Source organism: Nuphar pumila, chromosome 16 (genome assembly GCF_984573655.1).
Source record: "Nuphar pumila chromosome 16, dmNupPumi1.hap1.1, whole genome shotgun sequence".
Taxonomy (NCBI): domain Eukaryota; kingdom Viridiplantae; phylum Streptophyta; class Magnoliopsida; order Nymphaeales; family Nymphaeaceae; genus Nuphar; species Nuphar pumila.
The window spans coordinates 62082307-62093953 of NC_143264.1; positions in this window are offsets into that span (position 1 = coordinate 62082307).

Here is an 11647-nt window from a genome sequence, read left to right on the forward strand (position 1 = left end):
TGCTGATGTATGGGGCCAGGTTGTTTCTATTGTATTATAATCAAGCCATTAATGCTTTATTTCATCTTATTTTATTTTATGGTATTTAGATTGTTGCCACAGCCTGCTCTTCAAATTTTTTTGTGCCATTCTTCGGACAAGTCTAGGAAAAGTTTTGCTTGATATTTGAAAATTTCATTTACATGGTGAAAATGATATTCTATACTAGGGATACAAACGGGTCGGATATGGAACAGTCAAATACATGGGGGAAGTCAGATCTGAGACAGCCAAAACCCCCATCCCCAATTCGATCCATTTGCATCCTTATCTACAACTTGCCTCATACATGTGAAATTTTTGGAACCATAAAGTGGTGGAAATCTTAAGGTCTTTGAATTCACTTATTTTTACTAAACCAAAGGATCACACTTTGTCGCATATATCATTTTAGTTTATAATTGTTGTTTAGGAATTTCATTGAACCCCTTTAGCCTAAGCAATACTATATTAGCTTATTTGGTAAGTTTTGACTTCTAACTTTTCTTATTTTTCTCTTTACTTGTTTTGTTTTTAGAAAACTTTTGAAATACCAATTTCTAGGTTTTTTAACTTACAACTTTTTAAAATATAATTTCAGCATGTGATGCCATATAGGATGGGCCCACATAGGGGGATGCCCCACTCTATGAACCTCTATAGCCTTATAAAATGTAATTAATTCAAGTTTTTTATTCCATAAAATCCATATTTAATATTTATTTTAGATTATGGATTTCAAATTCATACAAATCAAATTTTAATTTGCTGAAATTACATCACATGCATATCAAATTAAACCTAAATTCATTTCAAATTATATTCAACTTTATTTCGATGAAAATTTTCAATTATTCCATAAAAATTTTAATTTTTTATAAGTTCGATTTTGAATGTGAATTCCACTAGAATCAACTTTAATTCTTCTTAAATTATCTTTTAAAATTCAACTTAGACTAATTTGCATTTTTATATTACTTTCTTATAAAAATACTTATTAATATTAATTCACAAAAAATACTCTAAAAATTACACATATTACATCTGCATTAAATTTAAAATTTTAAACTCAATTTCAATAAAGATTCAAATTATTGTTTAATTCTAATTTTGAATTGACATTCGATTTAATTATAGTTTAGATGAAAACTTGAATTAAATCTAAATCTGATTAGAATATCTGAGATCCATTTATTAAATTATTGTCATTGCAAAATTTTACTTTTGCAAGTCAACTAACCATTTGAAAAATAATTTGAAAATAACTCGCCTCCATTTTAAAATATGAAAAAATTTTGTAGAATGGGACTCACCTATCGATATGAGGTTCAACCGTTCCTGACACCATAACCAGGGATAATCGAACCAAGGATCAATCTTGTGCTTTGTTTTGATCAACTGTCTAAACTGTTATTCTATTCCTAAATGCACGAAGAAGCAGGCATGTGCTATGAGAACTTTGGAAAATGCATATTGAAAACATGATGTATGCTTCGAATTTAAAAATACTTGGAAAATGAGATGCTTGAAAAATCGTGCTTCAAACTTGCAAAAAACTTGTAAAGAAAGGAGAACTTGGAAAAATGGTGAACTGAACTTTGAAAATATTTAGAAATTTCTTGAAAACTGAAGATTTTGAGAAAAAGGGTTTAGAAAATGATGTTGACTAACCTATATGATGAATGAAATGTGGTTTTATAAAATCATATTTAGAAAATCAAAATTCAAAAAGGCTTTGAAAAATCCCCTTTCTTTCAAAAATTGATTTTGTATAAAAGGATTTTTAGTGCCTTATAGAATTTAGATGAAATAAGTTCGTCATATATTCATGACTATGGTCATAAATATATTTTGAATATATCTCATTTGATTTTAAAAGAAAAAATACTTGGAAAAGCTTTTGAAAATATACAATGATTTTTGAAGATAGCCTAAGAGTGTAGGATGTTTGTAACTTAAAAAAAAATGATAAATCAGAGTTTTATTCGTATTCTGACTATGACCACAAGTACAAACTCCACTAAGTTTATCAACTCCTTAGAAGCAAGTGCACATGTCATTCATGTTGACCATTATGAATTTGAAATATACATGAATCATCATCCATCATGATTAATATTAAAAATAAACTACATACAAATGCAACGTTAATCTATGCAGAAAAAAAAATATTTTTATTCCAATATTACAATTATAATTTTCATCAATAATTGAATAATAAATAAAGGAAAAAAAATAAAATAAACTTTTTGAGCTTTCTTGTAAAATTAGCAAACATGTTAGTAGAATTATGTCAGCTTTTCAGGATTTATCCAACAATATCAGGAAATTAAGGGATTTTATCCTGAAATAAGCCTTTTTTGTGCTTTCTTGAAATAAAAATCATTAAATAACATAACGGATGATGCCTAACTAAATTAATAATAAAAGTAAATAAATTTAAAATTCAGAATTAAGGGAAAAATGACCAAAATATCCTTGAAATTTGATATTATTTGTAAAACAGGGTTAAAATCAAGTTTTTTCAGAAAAGATTGTTGTAATACGCTTAATCCAAAGACCAAACAGATTTAAAACAATGTCAAATCAGGTGGAGAGCACTCAAATATGATTATGAAGATAATCAAAAACTAAAAATATAAAACTTTTTATAAAAAAGATAAAATAATAGAAAAATATTGAATTCTGCCTATATTTCAGTTGAATCAGGACTCCGCGAGCATCCTATTTTTATGAAATAATCAAATAACATATCAAATGAATTCTAAAATTCATAAAAATCAGCATAGACACTGCTAATAACCCTAAAAATAATATGCAAGTAAAAAAAAATTATGATTATTTAAGCAATAAATATTAAATAAAAAGTAGAAAATATACTATTTTACCTGCTATTTTGTACTTATCATGGTGTCAAACCAGAACGACATATCAAACAGAGATAAAAACTTATGAAATTTAACAGAGATAAACTAGACAAATCAATGAAAATAACCCTTTTTACATATTGAGAATACAATTGCCGGTTAAGGAGATAGGACTCTGGCAAAACATACTTGATTTTGGCCCATACATAACGATGCAAGAAAGAAAGATCCAGTTGTGGGTTTAAGGAAAAATAGAAAACAGTCATCAAAATTTATAACTTTTTTCAGAGATAAACTAGATATAACAATGAGAAAAACACCTTGTACGAATAAAAAATATGATCTCCGGTGAGGGAGAAATCGTTCTGACAAGATGACCCAGGGCTTTAACCATGCCTGATGATTCAAGAATTACAGACTCTGATTTCGGGCTTCATGAAAATAGAAAATGATAGTGAAATTTTATAAAAATCATACCATAGAAAGTAGATACACAAACAAATCAGTCACTTTTTACGGATTGAAAATACAATCTCCGGTGAGGTAGATATTGTTTCGATAAGATGAACCTAGATCTGAACCGTGTCTGTTAGTTCAAGAAACACAGGTTCTGATATCAAATGCAAATAAGATAGTAAAAGATCATAGAAAATTATAAAAATTTTATAGATTAAACTAGACACTCTGACGAATATGCCACTTTTTACGGATCTAAAATACAATCTTCGGTGAGGGAGATATGACCCCGACAAGTAGCACCTGATTCTGCATAGCATTTTAACAGTGCAAAAAATAGGTTCCGACTTAGATTTTTGAAAACAGGGTTACAGAATTCAAAAAAATCTAATTTTTTTACTAAAAACCGTAGACACATGCATGATTCTATCATAAAATTTTTTAATTTAAACAGTAAATATAAATAGGTAAAATAATAGCATGAAAAGACGATCAGAATTCAAGATTGTAAAATCTAAAACCCTAAAACAAAAAAAAAACCTAATTAAGCATACTAAAACTATAAAATGTATTGCTAAGGCTATTAATCATGATTGAATGCATGAATAACTGAAAATAAATATGAATACAACAAAAATAAAAAATATAATTCAGGGAGCATGGATTGAAATTCAATTTTGCCAATAGAGAAGAGGGATTCGACCTATAGAAGGCTGAATCACCTTCTTTCTTTGAGCATTAACAAAATAAATAAAATATAAGCATGATCCTTGGAATAAATTTTAAAAAAAATGTTGGCTCAGTTGATAATCTTCTTGAAGCTCTCACATGATTCCTTGAATGTAAAAAGAAAGAAAAAGATTGCTACAAGGGGGCGGCAATGGTGGATTCAGTGGAAAATCGATAAAAAATAAATAAAACTAATAAGAGGAAAAGGAAGAAGAAACTCACCTTGAACTTTAATGGAGGAGGCTGTTAGAACTTGAAGGAAAGAGAGGAGAGAGAGGGGAGGAAAGCATGAGGGTCTACCCCTAGAGGTAGGTATTTATAAAAAAATTTAGGCTTTGTTAATTAGAGAGTTTTGATTTAGTCAAAACTCTCTTAATTAAAAGAGATAAACCAAAAGGAGGGAGCGATTTCTCTAGAGAGTCCTAATGGGATTTGGTATGACTTTTCAAACTACAACTTAATTAAAACACTAATGAAAACCTAAATGAATGTAAAGAACCCCTAAATATGGTGCCACCTATGTGGGCCCCATTTGGTTTTTCAAAACGATTTTAAAAAGGTAAAATAAAGGAGTTAAAAACAAGATTTTCAAGAAGCTTTAAAAAATACCTAGATCCACTAAAATTTTTGTATTTTTGAAATAGATAAAACATAAAAATAAAATAAAATTGAATAAAGGTGAAAAAATTAGGGTTGGCACCCCCTGCAGGGTGGGCCCCACTTGAAAAAAAATGAGAAAATTGAAAATTGTCCTAAAATTCAAATTTAAAACCAATACAAATCATTTTTCTAAAGAAATGCTTTTGAAAATAAGAAAAATGAAACCTTAAGGGTTGGCCAAATGACAAAAATTAGTTTTAAAACTCAGGTTTTCAAAATTGGTTTCAAAAGAAAGGTTTTAAAATCGAGTCTGGATTTAACATTTTGAAAACAAGAGTGCTGGATCTCGAAAATGATATGCAATGACATAAAATGCAATAAAATGACATGCAAAATGCAAACCCTGGATGAGGGATTTGAAGTCTTAGATCCCTGTCAGAGATAAGGAATTAAAAATTCTCGTCTGAGGATAGAAGTTAGTATTGGATATCAGATTCAATATTAGATCCGATCCAAATATGAATTAGATCTCGGATATAGCTAAAATTTCAGAGAAGGAATTGATTTGAGCCCAGATTGACACTTGTACCAGCTTGGGAAAATGATAGAATTGATGTTTTAAATAAAATGTCCTGAGAAATGAATTTTTTCCGATAGGGAAAAGAGTGATACTGAAAAATGAGGTTTGAATTGGATTGAACTAGGTTCTAGGGTTTCTAAACTCATATGAACTAAAAATATACTGACTCAACTAAACTCCTAGATTGGATGATCAAGAAATGACACAATTCTCAAAGAAATGATGAGAAATACACACTGGAGTGAGGTAGGTAACGAGAATGTACTAGGTCTAAGCTGAAATGGAGGTTAGTTATACTGAGATTAACTTATTTTGGAGCTTAAGCACTAGCTAAACTAACAAGACTTAGCTCAATTTCAGCTGAAATTGGCTAAAATGAGTTGAAATGAACTCTGAGACTGTGGTAAACGGATTTGAACTGGAACCAGACTACTTGAACTCTTGGTGAGCTCAAGTTAGACATAAGGGAATAGGGTCAACTGGAAATAACTGACTCTGGAATATTTGGCTAGAATTTGAGCTAGAAATGAGTTTATTTCTCGAAAAATGAATCAATTTTAGCTGAAATGATCAGAAATAAATAGGATTTACTCATTGTGAGATAGAAATGACTGACATTCTAACTCTTCTGAACTTAAAAATGAGCTTGGCTGGGTCTGACTGACGAGGGTCTAAGGTGACCTAGGGGTAAAATAGTAATTTTACTGGTAAAAAGGAGGTGAAATGATACCTAAACTGGGATCGACATAGGGTTATACTCCTACACTAATCTGCAGGGTTGGCATCTGTGAAAGGGGGGTGTCCAAAAATGAACAGAGAAAATTTGAAGTATTTACAGATACCCCTCTTTGCTACTAAGCCGGTTGAAAGACGAGCTTAGTGGCAAAAAAAAAATACACCAAAATTGGGTTATAGAATGCCCCTATTAAAAGAATATGACTGGGTATGAAAGAATTAGCTCTGGTGGTGATGGTAGACATAAAATAGAGAATGAAGAATAAGATTCACCTCAGTGAAATGAGGCTCAGGCTTGACCCTTAACCTGAACGAAAAGAAAAATACTGTATTAAGAAACGAGGTTCAGGTTTGACCCTTAACTTGAACGGGAAAAAAAATACTTCATGAAATGAGGCTCAGGCTTAACCCTTAACCTGAACGGGAAGAAAAATGCCTCATAAAAGAACGAGGTTCAGGATTGACCCTTAACCTGAACGGTTAGGAAAATACCTCATGAAATAAGGCTTAGGCTTAACCCTTAACCTAAATAGAACAAAAAATGCCTCGTGAAAGAATGAGGTTCAGGCTTGATCCTTAACCTGAATGGAAAGGAAAATACCTCATAAAATGAGGCTCATGCTTAACCCTTAACCTGAACGAGAAGGCAAATGAAATCCTTGAATGAAGAAACCAAGACGGAACTTTCAAATTTCGCACAATAAATCCAAAAGGGGTTTGCAAAAGGATAAAAAAAAAAGTTCCATAAAGCTTAAAAAAGGGTTTGATTTTGGTTGTCTCATTGTTGAAACTGAATAGCTGTTAAGGTGACCTTTTGCAGAAAAATATAGATGTTGGCTCGACCTTGGACCGAAAAAGAACTGTCTATGGTGGGATAGTGGAGAACATAGGAAAGTGTGCAAATCTGAGAGCCTAGGCACTCAAATTAAAAAGAAGGGAAGGATCTTGAAAACTTCTGTTATCAAGTCTTAATGAGGGATAACAACAACACCAGGATATATCAAAATAGACCTCAAGTTCTCGCCTCATGTCAGGATAACTGAAAAATATTGCCAATAAGGTAAAAGTTGCAGTTGATTCAAAATGATTGAAAAATGTGCACGTATGTGCAAAAATATATTTCCTCTTCTACACAGAGTATTATCTCCAATTGGGATAACTTCGTAGAATCAAGAATCAAAATCAAATTATTGATGTTGGGTTTCTTCAAGGAAGCTATCCATCTCCTTGATATGAAAAGAGAGGAAGATATTCTTAGCATCATAAAAGCAATTGATGAAAAATATATTGATAAAAGAATTTCACATGAATAAATAAGATTCTTGACAGATTGACAGTTTGATATTTGGGCTTTACCCATGATGATCTTTTTGCACTATTTTAAGACATAGAAATTGAGTTTTTCTTGAGGTTTGGCGAGAATTCTATCACATCAGCCTTCAACTTGGTGATGTTCTAATTTTTCCTAGAAGGACATGTCACACGCTCCTTCAACTTGAAGATATTTCGAGTCTTCATTGGTCCCAAAAATAATATTGATAATATTGTCTCTTTGATTGAAATCTCTTGATGATAGCATTGATCAAATATCTTTTAGGGATTTGCAGGAGGTTCATTGCATCAGCCTTCAACTTGACGATGATTTAACCTTTTTTTGGAAGGACACGTCACATACTCCTTCAACTTGGAGATGTTTCAAGTCTTTTTTGGCTTCAGAGGTCTAACTCATATATCAGTCTTCAACTTGACGATAGGTGAGAGATCCCTTTTGTAGACAGTTAATTGCAGCTTGAATGATTGAGAAACATTGAGTGAATTCTTTTTATCACCCAAGATATTTTCGTTGCCTTATTACCAGAAGAATGATCTTTAAAAATGTGTCATAGCTACGATCAATATCAATTCATTTATGGCTTTTCAACATCATTGAATTTTCCTTGCTAGTCATATCAAGGATTTTTCTTTATCTTTTTTGGTTGACCAACAGAAAAAGCTTTGAATTTTGGTTCTTTCTTCTCAAAAGCTTTACCCTTTTGGAAAGAATACTGAGGGTAATACGAGATGAATTTTTTTTGCAATAAAAACTTTGAGATCAATAAATGGTTTGATAGAAAATTGGCAAAATGTTCTTGAAATCCTTGGTGAAAGAAATTACTTGATATCCAACTGATACACATCCATGACTAGATTTTCCTCTCCTTTCCCCAAATGAGAGACTAAGGCTTGACCCTTACCTGAACGGGTAAGAAAAGATACTCCTCTCTTTCCTGAAGAGGAGGTGTTTGCAAAACAAAACTTTAGAAGAGAAATTAAGTTTTTGTCAAAACTCCTTAATCTTAGGCTTCTCATATGGAAAGGTAGCCGATTGGATAAGGTTGATAAATTGTCATAGAAGAGCGAGTCTATCACATTCTTCCTAGAAAAGGGTCCTCGACGGTGGGGGTAGCCTAAAAAAAGACATTACGGAGCATAAGGAAAATGAGCTTTCATCGAAACTCTTTCTGGAAAAAGGGCTCCTTGTGTAACGAAAAAGATTGTTTTGCAAACAATTTGCGAAGAAACGAGCCCCTTCAAACTGTCCCTGGAAAAGGGGTTCTTGCGAACGAAAAATAATTGCATAAGAAAGGAACGAGATTCCTCAAAATTTCTCTGGAAAAAGGGTCCCTCGCAAGAAAAATGATTGATAATTGAGATAGTGAGCCAATTGGAAATGAGTTCGATGCGAAGGTCGAATCTTGAAAGACCATGATTGGCAAATGCGACCCGTAGGCCAAAAAATGATAGACTTTAATAATATTATTAACCCGAAAGTTTGTTTGATGGAATTGGGTAACCCAGAGGTTTGCTTGGTAAAAATTGATTGACCCAGAGGTCTAAAAATTGGCATTGAACCTGAATCTTGATGCGGATGCAGTATAAGGACTGGATCTGAAAGGGCAACCAATATGAGTACTGGATTTTAATAAAATCACCAGCACTGGATTTTGAAAAAGCACCAGCACTGGATTTGATGAAGGACCATCACGAGCACTGGATTTTGAAGGACCAACATGAGCACTAGATTTAATGAAAGACCATCACAATCGCTGGATTTGATGAAGGACCAGCATGAGCACTGGATTTGATAAAGGATCAGCACTGGATTTGATGGACCAACACAAGCATTGGATTTTGAAGGACCAACATGAGCATTGGATTTGTTAAAGGACCAGCACTGGATTTGATGAAGGACCAGAACGAGCACTGGATTTTGAAGGACCATCATAAGCACTAGATTTTTGATAAAATACTAGTACAGGCATTGGATTTTGAAAAAGGTCAGCGCTCTGAAGATATTTGAAGGTTGTGATGGAAATTTTCAACTTCGCATTCATAATTGACTGTCATAAATGACAGCCGGGGTCTCTGAATTTATCCCTTATCCTGAATGGGTAGCAAATTGATGCAAATCGATACAAATTGATGATAAAAGGATAATAAAAGATAATCTTGCTAATGAAAGAATTTGCTTGATCATGCCTGCATACAGGTCATTTGAAATAAAAGACAAGTTTTCATAATAAAAGATGCCCTAGTATAGCTTGGGAGGAGAATATTGGATCATTATTGAAGGAAGCTCATTGAAGAATACAAAAGATAGAACAAACATTCTAAGCATAGAATTTCTTCAAATGCAGGGCATTTATGGGATCTGGAAATTCTACCCCATCTTCATTAATAAGACAATATGAGTTACGTGGTAATGCTTTCTTAATCACGTAGGGACCTTCTCAATTCAGTGACCATTTGCCACGCAGACGCTGCTTAAGATGAGCCGTTGATTTGAGGACCAGATCGTTAACTCATAATCTTCTTTCAATAACTGACTTGGCATATTGCCTGGCTATCCTCTGACAATAAGATTGAGCATGCTCTGCTGCCTTGAGTCTTCTCTCGTCGAGTAGATCATGTTGTACCAACCTCTATTGTTGATACTAATCGAGTGGTAGCTCTAGAAGCGATGCGAACTTGAGAGCGAACTTTTGAACATGAAGAGGTAGTACCACTTCGGTTCCATAAATGAGCTCTGATGGAGTGGCATTGGTTGGGGTTTGATACGCCCAAAGTGCATCATGAATTTTCTCATATTAATCATGACCCGTGTCAACGGTTCTTTCTATGATGCGAATCAGAATCTTATTGGTGGCCTCTGCCTGACCATTCCTCTGAGGGTAATAGGGAGCTGAAAAATGGTGATGGATCCTGAACTTCGTACAAAAGGTCTTCATTCTCTCATTCTTGAAGTGACTGTCATTATCTGAAACAATATCGTGTGGTATGCCAAAACAACAAAGGATATTTTTGTGAATGAATGAGACCACATGTCGACCTTCTACTGTATGCAGAGTAACAGCCTTAACCCATTTGGTAAAATATTCGGTTGCAACAAGAAAATATTTGTGGGCATTGGAAGCAGAAGGAGTAATTGGGCCTATAACATTGAAAGCCCACATGGAGATGGCCATGGAGATACGACTGATTATAAATATCTGGCTGGCGTATGAATGGAAGGTGCGTGCATCTGACATTGGATACACTTCTTCATAAAACAATAGCAGTCTTGTTGCATGGTTTTCTAATAGTACCCTACTGTAAACACCCCAAATTTTCACTCACCTTCTTGACATCTCCACCAATCATCACATTTCAGTTCTCCGGAACCAATAAAGGGCAAAATAGTCATTTTCTGAGTTTAGACATTGCAAAAAGTCCTAAGTTTCATCCTTGAACCTCAAAATTTCTATATTTAGGTTCGGAAACCTCTTCAAACTGCAAATTTCCAATTTCAAATTTAGAGTGACAATTTCATGAAACATGTCTTTGCATAGCATTGCATGAACATTTCATCTCATTTCACTGCACAACATGTCATTTTGAGATCCAGAACTCCTGATCTTCGAAATTGTCAATCCAGATTTGAGTTTTTAAACTTTTCAAAATTGATTTTAAAACCCTGGATTCTCAAAATTACCAATTCTTACTATTTTACCCCCAGGGCTTTGAATTACAAAAGTTTTCTTAAGAAAACGATCTGGATAGTTTTGACATTGATTTTCAAAATTTCGTCAGTTGAAAAGAGGGGGACACAATTTCAAAATTCATAAGACCTTATTTCAAACTTTACAAAAAGGGCTCCAAATTTCTCCGCATCTTTCTAAATTTTGCCGTGAAGAACCATTTTCTTCCAAGTTTTAAAATCAAACCAAAATTCACTTCGTGTTTTCTAAACTAGCCTACTATTGTGAAAATTCCAAAATATCTCATTTGGCTTTTATTTCAAATAAGTGACATGGGACCCGCCTCGAGGTGGCGTCACACTCAAATTCTCAAAAATTTCTCTTATTTTCAAAACAGTGCCGATTTGGAAGTGGCACCGATTTATAAAACTTTTTTTTATTTATTTAACTCAATTTTAATAAAATAATTAGTGGGCCCACGTAGGTGGCGCCCCACTAAGACTCCTTGCCAAGAAAAGCAATTTTTTTTTACCTCAAAAAGTTTTCAAATCCGGTTGAGGTGGCACCACCTTAAAAAACAAAAAGAGAGAAAAAGAAAAAGGGAAAAACAAAATCCGTTTTTTTTTTTTAAATCATTTTTTTATTGTTTTTCAACCTCCAAAAGA